Genomic DNA, 16,445 nt, shown 5'->3' on the forward strand with positions numbered 1-16,445 from the left:
CTCTATCTTTCTCTTTTTCTGACTCTTCTCTCTCTCTGACTCGTCTCTGTTGGGGTGAAATTTGCCCAGCCTCTCAAAAAGCCCTCCGAACTCTCCATCTCTCCCTCTAAATCTTCAAACTCTCCGGTGAGTGTGTGGTGTAGTGTCTACGTGATCGTGTGCGTGTTGGTGATTATGCACCCATATAACCATGCGAAAAATTAATTACATTAACAGGAGCTAATTAATATTGATTATACATAACAAGATCTAGATTTACTTTAATTAATATAAGCATGAGAGCAATATCAAGCAACCGATTTAAACAGAATTGTCATTAGGAAAAAAATACGGGTTTCGCCTTAGCTACAGAATCTTCAATGCGTTCTTCAAGCTTTTGTTCTGAGTTCCTCCAACTCCTTCTTCAAGCTTTATCTTCCATGATCAAATCTCTGGGAATGGTTTTAGTACTCTCATCGTCTGGCACTCAGAAGATGACACCGTAGTCTTCCGAAACGTAAACTTTGAGACAAATAAGAAGAAAGGGTGGGCACACTCTAAATCTCACTACGACTCTGATTTATGACATCAGATCGTACCGTGTTTATGGGAATGGAATCACGGAATTTCAAGGGTGAGGGAGAGAGAGAATTTTCGTCCAACACCTAGGTGGGTTGGTCGAAATTCTTGCTTAAGCAATTGTGTCATTTTTGCTTTCTCTTAGACCCCTATTTGTTGTCATTGGTGCCCACAAGAAGACTAGTAGTCATAACTTATATACATTTGATGTAATAAAGTCTTATGAAGACTCTTGCCTGTAACTGCTGAATAATTAATAGAGAGTTGAAACTTTCATTCATTCTTCCTTGTTTGTTTGAAGCTTTATGATAAACCTTAGTATTTAGTCCTTAAACAAACATAACAACAGATGAAGAGTCAAATATGGATTTGCATGGACAAACTCTTCATGGTTTGCTTACTCATAGGCAATGACGTGGTTAAGTTATCTGAGGTTATCTAAGGTTATTGTATGTCGATGATATATTACTCATAGGCAATGATGTGGCTAAGTTATCTGAGGTTAAAATCTGGCTAGCAAAGCAATTCGACATGAAGGATCTTAGAGAAGCCGCGTACATTATGGGGATTCAAATCTTTTGAGATCGGAAGAACCGGACTCTATTGCTCTCTCAAGCATCTTATATTGTTAAGGTGATGGATCGTTTCTCGATGCAAGACTCCAAGAAGGGCCAAACACTATTTAGGCATGGAGTCTCACTCTCTAATGACCAGTCTCCCAAGATTGCACAAGAGATTGAGGACATGAGAAAAATTCCTTACACCTCAGCCGTGGGAAGTCTCATGTATGCTATGCTTTGTACTAGGCCGGATATTTGCTTTGAAGTTGGCGTAGTAAGCCGTTTTCAGTCCAACCCTGGACCCGAGCACTAGATTGCTGTTAAGCATGTTCTTAAGTATCTTCGGAGAACTAGGAACTTGATGCTTACATATTCAGGTACTGACCTGACTATGACGAGATATACCGACTCCGATTTTCAAGCGGATAAGGATTCCAGGAAATCCACTTCAGGATCTTCTGTGTTCATCCTAAATGGTGGATCTGTTGTTTGGAGGAGTATCAGGCAATCTTGCATTGCAGACTCCACAATGGAAGCAGAATATGTGGCTTCTTGTGAAGCATCCAAAGAAGCTATATGGGTTAGAAAATTACTTAGTATTTGGAAGTCGTTCCAAAAGTCGACGAGCCAATGACACTTTATTGTGATAACACTTTGGGTTGTTGCTAACTCAAAGGAACCTCGAAGCCATAAGCGCTCTAAGAATATTGAGAGGAGATACCATTTGATTCGAGAGATCGTGCAGCGCAGAGACGTGGAGGTGAAAAAGATCTCGACGGTGGACAACCAGGCAGATCCATTCACCAAGGCTTTAGCAAACAAGATTTTCGACCAGCATCGGGAGGGATTAGGCATGAAGGACTACTCACATCTTCTTTGAGTCAAGTGGGAGTTTGTTGGCATTGGTGCCAACAAGAAGAATAAGAGTCATAACTTATATACATTTGATGTAATAAAGTCTTACGAAGACTCTTGTCTGTAACTGATGAATAATTAATAAAGAGTTGAAACTTTCATTCATTCTTCCTTGTTTGTTTGAAGCTTTATGATAAACCTCAGTCTTTAGTCCTTAAACAAGCCTAACAACAAATGAAGAGTCAAATATAGATTTGCGTGAACAAACTCTTCATGGTTTGCTTAAAACAACATATTCAAGATCTAAGGATCAAAGGGCTATTGATCTCAATATGATTGTTAGGAAAACCTACGATGTCTGGTTATAAGACATAGAGAGTTGGAGACTCTATAGTTATTCCTAGGTGCCTTCTGAAGATACTGAATTGACCAGTGCACTTCTAGAGACATTTTAAGAACAAACCATTTAACCTCTTCTGTCTCAAAGTCACTATGTATGAATTGCATCATGCTTACCTCAATCATGAAACGAGACATGTCATTTCATAGCTTACGTACTCTCATTTGAGAAAGTCAGAGTTCTAGATTCACTATGTGATATAGACAAGACCTATTGATGAAGTACTAAGTTATGAATATGTCATGAACAACTTTGTGAAGATGTCATAGATATGGAATTCATGTACAAGATTGCTGAAATGCAATGTATATCACCTCATGCTTTGTTCCTTGGAATGTGAATAAATGAACTGACCAGTGTCCAAAGTGAGTCATGAATCTTTTGGATGAATTGATGTGACTTGTTAGCTCCTCGTCAATACATTGTTTCTAACTTATTCACAAGTGACAAAGGAGTTGAGGAAATAGCAACTAGAAGGATAAAATGGTACTTTTATAAATCTCATCTAGTTGATGATATTCATGAAGGGTAAACATAGATTATATTCAATGGATCAACTCATCACAATTAAGTATAATTTTGAGTAAAAAATATATTCATTTGAACCGAGAGATTTTCAGTGTGTCAACTCTTTAGTGAAGTCAGTTGACATTAAGCTAGAACTTGGAAATGTTTTGTGAACTTTTGTGTCCCAGCATGCTAGCTCAAGCGTTGTTCCTTTGGATTCATGAGGTCACTACCACAAGTCATTAGAGTAGGATTAGTTAAACTAGTAGCTAAGTCAAAACAAGTTCAAGTGTTGAAATAGACGAATTTTACGAAAATTGTCTAAAGGGTAATTTTGTCCATAAAGACATAAGATGATATAAATTTCAAAATAAGATTTTGGACATTGTCATATGATGACAATGTGAATTAATCCACACGGCCAATTAGATTGGATTTGGGCCTTGAAGATTGAATTTCATTTTATGGAATTTTATGTGAAAATTCTACATGGACTTATCTTTTATTGTCATGAATAAATAAAGAAACATCTAGAAGCATGTTCTAGATGACTATTTTCGTGCCTCCATCAAAAGAAAGAGGGAATTTATTTTGTGCATTGATGTATGAAGATACTTTCCAAAAAGGAAAAGAGGAAACAAATTTATAGTATGAGCTATATGATGTTGGACGGCCAAAGAGAGAAAAAAGGGAAATAAATTTCCAGCCTTGGTATTTTTATGATAGGAATGAGAATCAAATATTGTACTCATGAATATGTGATATTCAACCATAATAGAAAAGAGGAAATTGCCTCTTCAAGGCAATCACTTCCCCTATAAATATCACACCACATTCACAATGTTGAAACAAGTTTTTTATGAGACCTTCTCTCTCTAAGTTGGCCGTCCCCCTCTCTTTTCCTCTCTTTTTCTTGCTCTTTTGTTTTGGCACCTAGGTCCTCATTAGACCTAGCTTTTTGTATTAGCTCTTTGGCTCTAAGACTAGTTCTTGAGTTATTGTGTTTAATAGTGCCCACACACTAAATCTTTTCCAAACTCGAAGACTCTAGTGGTAGAAACTATTGTGGTTACTCGGATTCAAGAAGACACGAAGAAGACAAGCTAAGTCGGGAGACGAGCGATTCAACCAATCCAAAAGCTTCTCAACACTCAAGCTTCAAGCAAGGTTGGTACCGAGTGAAAACTCATTATAGTTTTATTTTAGATTACATGTTCATGCACTTTGTCTAGGTAGTAAAATCGTTTTACATGTTTTAAAGAATTTTTTATATTCCGCCGCTTAATAGAAGCGATAAATTATTTTCAATCCTAGATCTATTCCAACAAATGGTATTAGAGCTATAGTTAAAGTTTAAGCATGTGCATGTAATTTAAACTATGAGTATGAAAATTGTTTTCTTAATTTTACCCGGGAAATGAATTTGCTAGAATTGTTTTTTAGATATATTTAAATTTATTGATCGGGCCTTTAAATAAAAATGCACGTTGATTTTCTACACTATTGGGATAATATTAAAACACATTAGAATCAGTTCTAAAAGTTTTTAATTTTTGCATAATCAAAATCGTGTTTTGAGAAGTTTGAGAATTTCGGGTAATTTCATGAAGTAGTAATATTGTCTTGCTTGATTTATTTATTTACTCGCGTGTTTTATGTTTGTTGTTATTTTCTTTTGTGCTATATTATTACCTTGTTAATAAAACACCTTAATAAGACTTAACAACTCAATAAAACATTTCGTCACACCTAATTCTTTTGCATTTTTGTCCTGGGCCGAATTTTTGTCCAAAATTCATTGAGCTTAAGAATACCTCTCGGTAAAACGAGCGCATCTCTTTGCTTGGAACTCGGATTTGAATGGTTCTTGAACCAAATTAGAGGCATGTGAGTCTACTTTCCAAATCATTTGGAATTAGCTCAATTGGACATCGGGCCGTCATATACGGTGTTTTTACTCTGAGGTGCTTGCAGTCTGGGATTCCAGGATTTCTGAAAATTTTGTATTCCGGATCCCAGATCCCATTCCGAGAGTTCTAGAACTCAAATGGAAAAATTTCATTGAGCAAAATTGTTTTTTTTTGAAGTATAATAAACATAATGTTAAGATTGAAAAGTTTTGATATTTTGAATATTTTGAAATTGAGATTTTATAAAACTAGTTTGAATTTTGAAAAGTTGTTTTCACTTTCAAACTTGAAAATGTTTTGTCATCCAAATCAAATATGTTTTCCAAAATGTTTTCAAAACTATGCCTATATCACTTATGTTCAAAATTTACTGCTCTTGAAAATTTAAGTGGGAGGTCTCCTCGAAGACTAGTTGGCAAGAAGATGCAAGAAGATGTATAATCTCAAACTTCAAGTTTTCAAGTGAGTTAAAAGTTAAAACTTTTCTCACACACTTTTCCTTCTAGAAAATAGGAAATGTCTGAGTATGTACCTTGTGCCTTTGTGCATTAACACTGCTCTCCTTGAAACATGTCGATCTAAGATTCATTTTTCTAGAATTCCTTTCTATCTCTCTATACACTAGGAAACGTGTTTCGTAACATATAAGAGACGATGTGCCAACTCTAAAAACTAAGTGGGAGGGTTATACTTGTTGTTTACAACCCACGATCCCCAACACTAATGAAAAGTTCAATTGTGACCAGACTAAGAGTCACTCTCGTGACCCTCTCTTAAATGAGAGTACTCAACGGTGCTTTGCTCTGATCATTTCTAAAAGAGGTACGTTCGAGAGTGAAACAATGAGACAAGGACTCCCCTCAGTGGATTTTCTTTCAAAGTATATCTCATGGACTAAGTGGTTGGTTACACACTTAGACTCAATCTTTAGTAATCCTCCCTCGAGGCCTTGCGAAAGGATATGAGTGATCAAACCTTTTTACAAGGTGGCTAGTCAAAATTGATGTATTGACATCTTGACTATGCATTAATGATTAGTCATTTACTTATGAAAGGAGACTCTTTTCAGCCTTCCCTCGAAGGAGTAAAGTATCATTTCGTTCATAACACATTTGGATTTCTTCTGTCTTGTTCATCCTAAAAATATAAACAAACTTAAATCCTAAACCAAAAGACTAATCATAAACTTGTTTCAACTTATTTTCAGCAAAATGTCTCTCAACTTAAATCCTAGTGAACTGAGTTATGAGAGACTGTGGTTAAGACTCGTATTCAAAAGTGATAATATTTATGTTAGGATCTCTGGGAGTCATATCTTGAGATCCTATAAATCACGATTTAATAAAACGAAAAAAAAATATAGGTTAAGATCGGGATTTAACCCGAACTAAGCAGCCTCTCATGTTAAGCTAATTAAAGAGAAGACATGGAATGGTACCGCCTCCGACATATACCCCATGTTAGCAGGTACCTGTTATCCTTCGTGGTGGTACCACATGGGGATTGTTGGAATAGATCTAGGATTAAGAAAAGATTATCGCTTCTAGCAAGCGGCGGAGTATAAAAATTTCTTTAAAAACACGTAAAACGATTTTACTAGCTAAACACGTAAAACACGTACAATGAGTTTTCACTCGGTACCAACCTCGTTAGAAGCATGAGCATTGAGAAGCCTTTGGAAAGGTTGAATCGCTCGTCTCCCCACTAAGCTTGCACTACTACAAATACAGTTTTTCGGTGCGGATGACTTTTGGGTGCGACTTTTTGCACCTAAAAGTCGCACCAAAATTACTTTCGGGTGCGACTTTTCGCACACAAATGTCACTAAAGTCGCACAAAAAATTTCGCTGATTTTTTTAAATTTGGGTGCGAAAAGTCGCACCCAAAAGTTTATCATACCTTTGGGTGCGACAAAGTCGCACCCAAAAGTCCAAAACATAACTTTGGGTGCGACTTTTGTCGCACCCAAAAGTCCAAAACATTTGGTCTATAAATTTAGCGGGATTTTGTTCCCTCTTATTTGTTTTTTTTTTAGGGATTCCCTCTTATTTTTTTTCACCAAAGAATCGGGAAAGGAAAAAAGAAAGAAGAAAAGAAAAGAAGAGAGAAAGGGAAAGTGAGAGACCGAGAGAATGAGAGAGAGAGAGAGCCGAGAGAAGAGTATTGGCCGATGGAGACCGAGAGACCGAGAGAGAGGAAGAGAGCGAGGGAGTGAGCCCGTGGAGGAAGAGCGAGGCCGACAGCCACCGAGACCGGGCCACTGGACGCGCGCGCGGGCTGAGAAGAAGCGAGCGCCGCCGCGAGCCGCTGAGCGCGCCGCCCACGAGGAGACGCCGGAGAGCGAGAGAAGTAACGTCCGGGAGTTGATTTCGCGAGCAAGGTAAGGACATTTCATTCTCAGCCAAGAATTTCGAAAGTTAGGGTTGAGAGTTTGATTTGGGGGTTTTGATTTCGGAGTGAAATCTGAGGTTTTGGCTTGGTTGTGATGTTCATTGAGCTCGATTTTGATGGTTATGACTTGAATTTGTCCTTTGATTTCAGATTTCTTGGCTGGGTTAAATTTTTGGACGAATTTGGTTGATTTTGGTCACTTGGCCGTGTGGTTCATTGTGTAAGTTCTTATATTCGAATTTTGAGTTCTGTTTGGAAATACAGACTTGTGATGGCATACTACGTCAGTTTATTTTGTGTTACCCTTACAGATCCATGATTATTTTTAAGTTCCCAAAGATCCATTCTATTTATTTGATGTTAGTAAATGGTTGAACTCTCTGCTCTACAGATGGATGATACCTTAGATCTATTTAATGAACTCCAACTGCAACATCACGCTGTAGCAACAAAGACTAAGACCCTTCACGATGCATGTGACCGATTGGTAAGGTTTTGTCCATTTGTTACCACTCATCCATTTCTGTTTTTAATATTTTCCTTGCGTATCAACAAATTTCAGTATTAAATTGTAATTACTGTGTTTTGCAGCTCTAAATTTTCCTATAATAATAGTATTCTCTATAATGATAATAATAAATTTTTATTTCAGTGTCTTGGTAATCGCCGAGCCTTACTGATATATATTATATGTTTCATCCAAATAAGAACATACGTGTTCTATCTCTTTAGCCCAAACTTATATATTATATGTTTCTGTTTTTGGAAAATGGTGTTTTATTGCTGCTTGTCTTCCTTGAGCTATTTCAATAGGTCGAACAAGTTTGATATCCTGTGACACATAGTTTATTTTCCTGTAATTGTATTTTGCTGAAAAAAAAATTGTTTCACCTTACTTGTTTGTTTTTATAAGAGTTTCACCTTACTTGTGCTTTACTTTTGCTGGTTTTGGTTATAAGACATACCAATCAATATTTTCGTATGCAGGTTGTAGAGAAGCAAAGACTAATTGAATTTGCAGATGCACTTCGCAGTAAACTCAACTATTTTGATGAATTGGAGAATGTAAGGTTCGAATCCTATCTTACGTAGTGTTCAGAGTTTGATTTTTTTCTTAAATAAATATGGTAAACAATGGGTTTATCTTTGTTTGATTTAATAAATGGGTTTATTTTATTATTTTCTATGGGACTTTTAGCGTTAAACAAAGAGGGAACTGTGAATACAGAATCTTATTTTTGTTCAAGAGATTTTTGGTAGCCGTTTGTGAATAATTTGCAAGCTTTTTATAGTTGTGGCACTGCTCCTAATAATTCACTCCATAGATCCACCAAATCCGGTTCTTTATTTTATTTCCATATGAACTCATGTGTGGTTAATGCTGTGCAGATTTCAACCAACTTTTATGCTCCAAATATGAACGTTGTTAATGAAAACTTTTTGCCACTTCTCAAGCGCCTTGACGACTGCATATCGTAAGTGAATAATTTATAAGTTCCTTGATTATAAATTCTTTGATTTTTTAGATTCACATGTAGGCATCATTCATTCAAAATATCATTCATATTCAATATGTATGTATATATATATGTGTGTGTGTGTGCGCGCGCAACTTTTAGAGTTTTTTTTTCGTTGTGGCCTCATACTTCTTCTGCTGGAATTAGGTATGTTGAGAACAACCCTCAGTATGCAGAATCCGGTGTTTACTTGCTCAAGTTTCGACAACTGCAGGTAGAAACACTATTCTGCCGATAGTCTACGGTTACACGAGAAGTATCCAAGGCTTGTCGTTCTTTTTTAAGTTATATTCATATGGAAATTGATTTTTTTTTTTAACATCAGTCTCGAGGCTTGGGCATGATTCGTTCTCATGTTCTCTCTGTTCTTAAAAGTGCTTCATCTCAGGCATATTGTTCAGGCTACTGCTGGATCTTTATATATTTATTTATCTGTTTTGGCTGGGTTAGTGGACTGGTTCTTTTATTGGCACTCCTTTTATTATGTCTTTGATAAGAGGGTGCGCACAAAAAGAATATTGTTGCATGCTGTGATGTTTATGGGACATAAACATGAATTGCTATAACAATTTTTTTATTCTGTGTATTATGTGTATTATGGACCATTTAGGTATAATTTTTATTTTTCAATTAAGCAATTCAATATAACAAGTTTCATTCAGCCTTTTATTTTTAATTGCTTAATTGCTTGTAACATGTTTCATTAAATTAAATCAAGTAATGTCATTTAATTGCATTTTATTTTATAAATAAATTAAGAATCAAAGTCACTTTCAAATCAGATGACAACTAAATCACAGTTAACAATTACATTTTTCAAAGATTTAAAGTCACTTTATAATAGAGCGACGTCTAAAGTACTATTTTTTTCCCCAAAACTGACTATCGGGTGCGACTTTTGACTATCGGGTGCGACAAAGTCGCACCCAATGCTCTTTTACCCGCCTTTTCCACGGATTTTGGTGATATTTTAGGTGCGACTTTAGGTGCGGAAAGTCGCACCGAAATGTCGCACCCGAAAGTCAAGACTTTTGGGTGCGACTTTTCGCACCCAAGACTTTTAGGTGCGAACTTTCGGGTGCGGTAATGTCGCACCACAAGTCGCACCTAAAGATATCTTTGGGTGCAAAAATTGACTTTTGGGTGCGAAAAAAGTCGCACCCAAAAGTCTGTTTTGTACTAGTGTTGTCTCCCTCGAGTGTTCTTGAACCCGTGAGTAACCATGAACGTTTCTACACTAGAGTCTTTCGAGTATGGTTACGATTTAGTATGTAGGCACTTTTAATCACTATGACTCAAGAACAAGTCTTTGAGCCAAAGAGCTAAAAAAAAATTCTAGGTCTAATGAGGATCTAGGTGCCAAAACAAAAGAACAAGAAAAGATTCTAGAGAGAGAGAGAGAGGGATGGCCAACAATTAGAGAGAGAAGCTTTCAATCTAAAAAATTGTGTGTTGTGAATTGTGAATGAGGTGGAGTATTTATATGAGGAGGGATTTCCTTAAAGAGGTAGTTTCCTCTTTTCTGTTGAATATCAAGTATTCATAAGCACAATCTTTATTTCTCATTTCTCATACCAACATGGCATATGCCATAAATTTGTTTCCTCTTTTTCCTTTTGGCAAATATCTTCATACATCAATGCACAAAATACATTCCCTCTTTCTCTCTATGGTATGTACGAAATTGAGCTTCTAGAACATGCTTCTAGATGTTTCTTTATTTGTTCATGACAATATAAGAAAAGCCCATGTAGAATTTTCACATAAACTTCCATGAAATGAAAATCAATCCTCAAGGCCCAATCCAATATTGTTGGCCGTGTGACTAAATTCATTGTCCTCATACGACAATGTCAAAAAACTTATTTATTGACATTCATACCATCTTATGTCCTAATGGACAAAATTACCCTTTAGACAAATTTCGTAAAACTTGTCTAGTTCAACATTTGAACTTGTTTTAACTTAGCTTCTAGTTTAACTAATCCTACTCTAATGACTTGTGGAAGTGACCTCATGGACCCAAATGAACAAAGCTTGAGCTAGCATACTTGTACTCAAAAGTTCACAAACCTTTTTCAAGTTCTAGTTTAATGTCAACTGACTCCACTAAAGAGCTGACACTGAAATCTCTTGGTTCAAATGAATATATTTTCTACTCAAGAATTCTACTTAATTGTGATGAGTGGATCCATTGAATATTATCTATGTTTACCCTTCATGAATATCATCAACTAGATGAGATTTACAAAATTATCATTTTACCATTTTAGTTGTTATTTTCTCAACTCCTTTGTCGCTTGTATATAAGTTAGAAACAATGTATTGACGAGGAGCTAACAAGTCACATTGATTCATCCAAAAGAGTCATGACTCAATTTGGACACTGGCCAGTTCATTTATTCACATTCCAAGGAACAAAGCATGAGGTGATATACATTGCAATTCAGCAATCTTGTACATGAATTCCATATCTATGAGATCTTCACAAAGTTGTTCATGACATCTTCATAACTCAGTACTTCACCAATAAGTCTTGTCTATATCACATAGTGAATCTAGAACTCTGACTTTCTCAAATGAGAATACGTAAGCTATGAAATGGCATGTCTCATTTCAAGATTGAGGTAAGCATAATGCAATTCATATATAGTGACTCTGAGACAGTAGATGTTAAATGGTTTGTTCTTACAGTGTCTCTAGAAGTGTAGTGGTCAATTCAGTATCTTCAGAAGATACCTAGGAAGAACTATAGAGTCTCCAACTCTCTATGTCTCACAACTAGACATCATAGATTCTCCTGACAATCATACTCAGATCAATAGCCCTTTGATCCTTAGATTGTGAATATGCTGTTTTAAGCAAACCATGAAGAGTTTGTTCATACAAATCTATATTTGACTATTCATTTGTTGTTAGGTTTGTTTAAGGACTAAAGACTATGGTTTATTATAAAGCTTCAAACAGACAAGGAAGAATGAATGAAAGTTTCAACTTTTATTAATTATTCAGCAGTTAAAAGTAAGAGTCTTCTTGAGACTTTACATCAAATGTATGTAAGTAATGACTACTACTCTTCTTGTGGGCACCAATGCTAGCAGGGATTAGGGAGGAGATTGTGCACCCTCCTCTCTGGCGCCAATAAGACATGTGTCGTGCGGATATATCATTGGGAGATCCCGAGTAGGACATGTATTGTATGATAAGAATTAATTACCGGGACCTAAGCTGGCATATTCTCAAGTAAGTAGGAGTTACCAGGACCTAAGCTGGTAATTCCATAGATTATGATAAAAGTAAGTATGTTATGATGTGAATCACCGGGACCTAAGTTGGTGAGTTCTTAAGTAAGATGAATCTATCGAGACCAAAGCCGATTGATTCTTAAGAAAGATGAATCTATCGAGACCTAAGCCGTTTGATTCTTAAGACAGGTGGATTTATTGGGACCTAAGCTAATACTTCCACAAGTTATGATAAGCTATGAACTCTATGTTATGTATTGCCTTATATGTTATGTGCACGGTGCATTAGTTACATAGATATTCACTTACTGAGTTTTTCGACTCACAGTTATTATCTTGATATTGTAGATAAAGGAAAGGCTAAGGGGGACTAAACAGAGCATCAGCAGAACCCGGTAAGTAAGTAGGAATGTGTATGTACGGCTACCGACCTATGGCTAAGTCAAGGGCGAATTGGTCTGTTTTGTTTTTAAAAGTCGAGTCTTTTTGTTTGTAAAATTTTTAAATAGTATGTTGTAAGAAAAACAAAAAAATTCGCCCGTATTTTTGAGAAGCTTATGTAAATATTTTAAAAGTTTTTCTAGAATTTTTTTTCGTAAGCGCTTCCACCACAGTTTTTATGAATTTTATTTTATGTTAAACAAGATACAAAGATCTCTGCCGCGGCTCATGGGCGAGCTAAGGCTCACGGGTCCTGATAGAATTTTTGGTATCAGAGCACATGTTGAGTCGTTTCTATAGACTTGTGGTCGTACATACACTAACTTACTTACTTATAAGTCAGCTAATGTCTAATATAGCCTTATCTATGATATCTTGTTGAGTCTTTGTGAAAGATAGCGGTTATATTAGGATAACCGAACGCTTACCCATTCCCACTTGTAGGTGAAGTAGGGACTAAGAATGGGACCTAAGAAGCAAGCGCTGACAGATCTTTCACAAGAAATGACTGTGATTAGCAGTGCTCTAGAGCGTCAAGCAGAAGATTCCCGTAGAAGGGATGCTCAAATAGAAGAGCAGAACAGGATGATCACATAACTTATTGCGCGAATGAACGAGCAGCAACCTCCACGGGGTCAAGAAGACCTTGTTCCCCATGTGCATCAACCAGAACAACCCAGAGGACAAGATGAGCATGTGCCAAATATGAATATGAATCCAGGTGGTCAGATTGTGTAAGCACCACCACAAGCTCCAGCTATGGCACTAGATGAGGTTCCACTGTTTCAGATTTCGATAATGGCACCAATTGTCGGAGAACCTGTATATGAACGCTTTCGTAAGTAGAAGCCGCCGACTTTCAATGGAATTGCTGATCCTTCCCTAGCGGAGAATTGGATTAAAAAGATCCAACAGATCTTCACGTACATGCAACTTTCAGATGCGAAGAGAGTTGCTTGTGTTGTGAACCAGCTAGAACTTGAAGCTCAAAGCTGGTGAGAGGTAATCGTACTCTATGAAGATGTTTATCATATCACGTGGAACCGTTTTATCAACCTATTATATGAGAAGTATCTTGGCGAAGCCAATCTCTCAGGTAAGGTACGGGAGTTTATGAATCTTAAGTAAGGAAAGCTCTTTGTAGCTGAGTATGTGGCTAAGTTTTATGAACTTGCAAAATTCTCACCCTCTATGGTATCGACAGATCAATCGTGCAAGATGAAGTTCATGCATGGGCTCAATGTGGAAATTGTGCGTTAGGTTGATAGTAGTGACTTTGGTTCGCGAACTTTTGTGAATGCTGTTCAAATGGCGTTAAGGATTGACGGTTGGCGTGTAACACAAGTTGATCCAGCTGACGAGTCGGTGACCACTCCACATGAGTCTGCAGCGGGAGTCGAGAAGAAGAACTTTACCGACAAGAAGAAGAAGAGTTGGGATAGAAACTCTAGGTCTAGGGCGCAGAGAAATGAAGAGAATTACAGAGGAAATCAAAACTAGAACAAGTATAAGAGGCCAGGGGTTGATGATTTCCCTACGTGCAATAAGTGCGGTAGGAAGAACCCAGGCGAGTGCCGCATGGGAACCTCAAGCTGCTACCAGTGTGGCTTGGAAGGTCATTTTGCAAGAGATTGTCCCGTTCTAGAGGATAAAATCACCTATCTGAAGAACCAACCTAAGGACAAAGCTCACGTCTTCAACATCTTTGGAGATGAAGTAAAAGAGCCATCATTTGGAAGAACCGATTATATTTCTATCCTCCATTCTTTTGTTTACGCATTCATGTACGTGGAAGCTATACATACTTGTTTGTTGCGTCTTAATGAAGTTCTTCCACTTGATAGTCATGAAATGGATTCCATGCTAGTTTATATCCAAACATTAGGAAGTGACTATTTCAAGTCACCAATCTAGTTTAGACATGACACGTCTGTGGATACTAAGGCTAGAATCAACCTGCTTCTTATCAAGCGTTGATATTTTTAGAAGAAGATATATCGTCTTTATTTCTTGAAGAAGAAGAAGCCACCTGGGAGCGAAAGTCAAAAGAAGTACCCTACTCTGTTTTAAGTTTCGAGGACAAAACTAAATTAAGGGGGTATGGATTGTAAGGACAAGCTTTTGCGTCACTCGTATTTGGAGATTTGGAAATAATAAACGAGCTTCCGTTTTTACAACTAAATTCTCGAGTGAATTATGGTCCAATGGGTTTATCGAATTAATTTAAAATACCTTAATGAGAAATCTTGGAATAAATAAAGGAATTATCGAGTTTATCTCGCTTAATAAATTATTTCTGAGGAAATATTCCAGAAATTAATTTAAGAAATAAATTCTCAAGAACGAGAATTAATTCTGAGAAACGTTAAATATATTTGAATTAAGAGAAAGAACGAGAAAATTCTAGGTTTGAATCATATAATTATAATCCATTCGGTTATGGATTTAATTAAATAATTATATGAAAATGATGTAGTTATAATGATTTTTTTTTTACCTATTTGAAATAAAATTTGAGCTCGGGGTTAATTTGCTAGAGGTGGCAAATAAGAGGGGTAAGTGAGAAATCTCGAGGTTGTGGTTTTATATATTAAATATGATCAAATTCAGTGAATATTTAATATAGTAAATATTTATGAGAGTGTCATGGAGATATTTGATAATTGTGTTTTATACATACAAATCGATCGTTTCCGGACTTGAATCGAAGCCAATCCTTAGGTATTGTTGATATTTATTTTTGTGTGTTTTTCTTTGTTATTAAAGGTTTTTCATGATCGAAAAGTGTTTTGAGGGCAATGGAGCAACTTTGGGATGATTTGATGGCTTTAAGGTCAAGTTAAAGTGATACAAGAAACACGACGCGATCTTCTAAAGAATTATGAGATTTTAATTTGATGAATTTTGATATTCCAGTTCCAGAATTCGATAGATATTTCTCTTAGCTTTCCAACTCACGTTTATTTGCGAAAATCGTGTTAGGAATATTGCTCACTAGAAGATGGTGATTACTAAATAAGATAAGAAGTTACATTATTAGGAATATAATTATGTTTTTTTTTATGCTTTTGACGGACCCAACCCAATCCACTCGGTTTGTCATTTTGAAAACCCAAATCAAACCGTTTATGGTATGTGAACCAAACAAACCCGAACCAAAAAAGATCGGGTTGGTTTGGATTGGTTTGTTTGGGGCGGTTCGAGTCGATTTGTTCGGGTTCACCGTAATTTAGTAATGTAAATAAGTGTAAAACATTAAGCAAAAATGAATAGAAATATTTAAAGCAAACCTATAAAATAAAAAAATCCAAAAGAAAAAAAACATAAGAACTAGAAAATCGCCATAATCTAAAATAAATAATTTTTTTTCTCTGAATCATGAAAAACTCTCTTATGCAAAAAATAAAATAAAAAGGAACTCAAGTCTGTTGCTCTTTGCTAAAGTTCATGAAGACAAAGACCTACAAAACACATAATTAATAATAAATTAATTCTAATTCTCATAGTAAGATCATGAATCGTATATTATATATGTTTTATTTTTACCTTGATAAATGAAAATATATTTTGTTTAAATATAAGACCCATAGTCAGAGCCAGAAAAGAGCACGACCCTCCTGATTCGAAATTAAGAGATCCTGCTAATATCTCTGCAATTACAAAAGTACACAAGAATATTGGAATAAAATGTTATTGATAATCTTTTTAACAGTTTTTTGGGGCTTCTAATATTGGAATGAGGTTATAAATTACCTGTTTACACAACCGATTCTGAAGATTGTAGATTTTCTACTTCTTCTTTCATTTCTTCCACAATTAGTGACACATCATCGCCAATCAACCAATCCCTCAAACAAATCAAAGCTTATACCATTCTTGGGTGCAAAGAACTTCGGAATTTATCAAGAACTCTACCACTTGTAGAGAATGCTGATTCATAAGCAACGGTTGAAACTTGAGCTGCTAAGATGTCTCGAGTAATGGATGATAAAGTTGGATACTTTGAGCTATTCAACTTCCACCATGAAAGTATATCAAACTTAGCAGACAAAACAAGCGGC

At 36.1% G+C, this 16,445-nt stretch overlaps 1 long non-coding RNA gene across 1 annotated transcript; it reads left to right on the forward strand.

Moving 5' to 3' along the window:
• Positions 1 to 7,602: 7,602 nt before the first annotated feature.
• Positions 7,603 to 8,596, forward strand: LOC149402333 (uncharacterized). Its single transcript, XR_016296228.1, has 3 exons — positions 7,603 to 7,668; positions 8,169 to 8,251; positions 8,571 to 8,596. It is a non-coding gene; the product is annotated as an uncharacterized LOC149402333 (long non-coding RNA).
• The last annotated feature ends 7,849 nt before the right edge of the window (positions 8,597 to 16,445 follow it).

This window comes from Urtica dioica, chromosome 3 (assembly GCF_054948205.1).
Source record: "Urtica dioica subsp. dioica isolate 48M chromosome 3, U.dioica_male_clone48M_v1_H2, whole genome shotgun sequence".
In the NCBI taxonomy this organism is placed as follows: Eukaryota; Viridiplantae; Streptophyta; class Magnoliopsida; order Rosales; family Urticaceae; genus Urtica; species Urtica dioica.